This window comes from Pongo pygmaeus, chromosome 3 (genome assembly GCF_028885625.2).
Source record: "Pongo pygmaeus isolate AG05252 chromosome 3, NHGRI_mPonPyg2-v2.0_pri, whole genome shotgun sequence".
Lineage (NCBI taxonomy): Eukaryota > Metazoa > Chordata > Mammalia > Primates > Hominidae > Pongo > Pongo pygmaeus.
In genome coordinates this window covers 196,412,565-196,416,158 of record NC_072376.2, presented here as the reverse complement: position 1 = coordinate 196,416,158, position 3,594 = coordinate 196,412,565, and the positions used below count along the sequence as shown (strand labels likewise).

Genomic DNA, 3,594 nt, shown 5'->3' with positions numbered 1-3,594 from the left:
CTTTGGTAGGGAAGGAGTGAGACCCCAAGGCTTAGGTTGGGGATAATAGGTAGATGCAATTGAGAGCTCTCACTGTAATATTCTCTGGAATCCTTGAACTTCAGAAGTGGCCCACATGGCCTAATTGGAAGATAGTGGGCCCTTCTTACTTGAAGACCAGATAGTGAGACAGTGCCTTATAAGACAATGTCTGTCCTCCTCAGGATCTGCTCTACCTCCACTCCCAGCCACAAGATTCATAATTAAGGTCAGATGTCAGCACAACCTAACGGGGAAAGCAGAGCCTGCTAAGGGAGAAGAGGGATTCTACACCCAAGCAGCTCAGAACCTGGCTGATGTGTACTGGCAAGAACTGGTGAATATGCCTGGGAGTGAATCTCCATGGTGCTGGACCAAAGGGTTGGACTATAAAAATGGATAAGAGAGAGTTTGTGCATAAGGGGGCACTCCCCTTTCACTCAGAATTAGCTACCTGTCAAGGGTCCCAGGATGTGGGTCTCATACACTGCTTGGGTAAGTCTTGGAAACTTGGAGAAAGTGTTGGCCTACATAAAATGAAGTAAAGATGGAAGAACTGCCAGGACTGACTGTGGAGAAAAGAATCAAGAGGCTTGGAGAGGTGGACATGCTAGAATAGGTCTCCCACGGGGGGTCAGTTGACCATGCTCCTGGGGAGAACACTGCATGGATGCAGGTGATAAGGAATGCACTGGTGAGTTTGGAGTCCTAATTAGGGAAAAGGAGTCAGGTTGGTGGGACCAGGGGAAAGCAAAAAAACAGATAGGCTGTAAGTTTGCCTTTCTTCATGGTCCAGGACACAGAGCCATCCTATGCAAATAACTCACAATCTTCCTGCACCCAGCTATCACCAGACCCTCGGCTGATAGAAAAATTCAAGTTAGCTCACTGCAACCTTGGCATTATCAGTACCGCACAAAGCCCTCTTCAGCACACAGCACAAGCACCATCCTATAAAATCCCCAGCAAGCTTTTGTCTCCTGGCAGTTAGCTCCTCTTTTGCTGACTTGCCCATTGCTTTCCTGAAACGTATTTTCCTGCTTTTCTAATAAATCTGCGTTTCTTTACCTATAACTATCTTGATAAATTCTTTTTACCATCTGTGCCACCAGCCCTAGGTAGTTGCTACCTGTGAAAGTGAGGACACCAGCACATAGAGAAATTCGGTGGCAGCTGTCTTCTGTAGGTTGGGGCTGAGAAGAGATGACACTACAGAACTGGTCACACAGTAGCAGAGGCCAGCAGCACTTAATTGTCAGAAGCTAGATGGCATAATAAGGACAGTAAATTTGGAATGACAGGGGAGATCTAGAGAGGTGTTCCTAGAAACATGGTGTTTCTAGGGGAAAGATAAGTGGGCAGGGAACAAGGGCATTGTTTATAGGGTACCCTAAAAATCTTAGTGCAGTTTTAAGCTCTAAAGAGAGATCAAGAATGGATGATCAGTTTAAAATAACTAAAAGTATAATTGGATTGTTTGTAACACAAAGGATAAATGCATTAAGGAATGGAGACCCAATTTTGTGTGATGTGATTAGTACTCACTGCATGCCTGTATCAAAACATTTCATGTACCCCATAAATATATACACCTACTGTGTACCCACAAAAATAAAAAAAAAAAAAGAATGGATGATAAGGAGGCTAAAGTCAGCCATTCCTAGTGGGAAGTTATACCTTCTTGCCCAATTTCAAGACGTAAGCCAGTTCTCAGACCCAGAATTCACTGAGTAAAGAAAAGGTCCATATGGGTCCATGAGGAAGGACCCGTACATGCAGGATATACAGCACAGCCTATGCAGTATGGATTCCCCAGTGCTCCCAAAAGAAACTACAGCCACCTATGTAGGTGCTATACCTTGGAAAGAAGGGAACACCCAGATCTTATATCCAAGGCTCTTGAATAGAGCAATATCTAAGAAGTCAAATGTCACTGTGGCCTCTGTGTTAGAGAAATGCGGGTGTGAGAAAATAAGGCAGTAGGCTCAGCACAGCCATGGGCAGCAGTGGTGGTGGTGGTAGAGGTGGAGATGGAGTCCTGGATAGGAGGACTGGGTGTTGTTCCTGTGCAGTGCAGGCCAGAGTGATGATTGTGACATTTGGAATGATACAGCATTGATAGAAGCTTATGATAAAGCCATGCTTCATTTAAGCCACCATTCACAAGAATGACATTTGTGAAACTTCAGATAACCAAATGTCACACCTAAAAGAAAACCCAAGAAGAATAAGAGCCAAAAATAGAATATGCAACTCCCTTGAAACACAGGAAAGCTGGTGGCACGTGTTCTGCCGTTAGGTCAGAAGATAGCTGCCTTCACCCAGCTACATCATTGCTTCAGTTGATTGCATTTTATTTTTATTATTATTATTTTGAGACAGCATCTTACTCTGTCACCCAGGTTGGAGTGCAGTGGCACCATCACAGCTCACTGCAGCCTCCACCTCTTGGGCCCAACCAATCCTCCTTCCTCAGCCTCCCAAGTAGCTGGGACTTAATTTTTATTTTTTATAGAGACAGGTTCTCACTACATTGCCCAGGCTGGTCTTGAACTCCTGGGCTCAAGGGGTTCTCCCGCCTCAGCCTCCCAAAGTGCTGGGATTATGGGCATGAGCCACCACAGCCTGAGCCACTTAGGTTGATTTTAAGGGAGAAACCCGTGTTGTGGTGTACACTGGATATGGAAATGGAGAAGAGCAAAATCTGCCTGATCTACTACTTTCCCCAACCTCTGAAGTAGCTAATAATATAGAATAGAACACTCAAGAGAATGAAAGTCAAGTTCCAATGGATGAAAATGAGAACTCCAGGTCTCCTGGGAATAAACCAAATAACATCAAATCAAAAGCTACTCCATGAAACTCTTTTCTCCTTCTGCCACCCCCATGCCAGGGTCAGGACTGAGACCAGGAAGGCCAGGTCTAAAATTCAATGTTCCTCCACCAGCACCCCATTTCCTGTCATGCTGGCTGCCTCCATTTCCCTCTGGACCATCAATAATTCCTCCACTCCCACCTCTCATATGTGCAGAGTCTCTTAATGATGCTTTGCTTTGGGAAGTGTGATCATCTCTTGGTACCTAACTGTCTATCATACTGGCTATTATATGGTGTGATGGTTAATATTAGATGTCAACTTGATTGGATTGAAGGATGCCTAGATAGCTGGTAAAGTATTGTTTCTGGGTGTGTCTGTGAGGGTGTTGCTAGAGGAGACTGACATTTGAGTCGGTGGGCTGGGAGAGGAAGACCCACCCTCAATGTGGGTGAGCACCATCCAATCAGATGCCAGTGCTGCTGCAGGCGGAAGGGGGTGGGATAACCTTGCCTGCTGAGTCTGCTGGCTGCCTTCCTTCTCCTGTGCTGGGTGCTTCCTCCTACTTCTCCTGCCCTTGGACATTAGACTCCAGGTTCTTTGGACTCTGGGACTTGCATAGTGGTTTGCTGGGGGCTCTTGGGTCTTTGGCCACAGACTTTCAGTCTGCATAAGGCTGCATAATCAGCTTCCCTGGTTTGAGGCTTTCAGACTCGGACTGAGCCACTACCAGCTTCTCTCTTCCCCAGCTAGAAGACAGC

General features: G+C 45.9%; 1 pseudogene; it reads left to right on the top strand.

The window, feature by feature from the left end:
* The first annotated feature begins 1,773 nt into the window (after positions 1–1,773).
* Positions 1,774–3,134, top strand: LOC129034636 (survival motor neuron protein-like; annotated as a pseudogene).
* Positions 3,135–3,594: the final 460 nt, after the last annotated feature.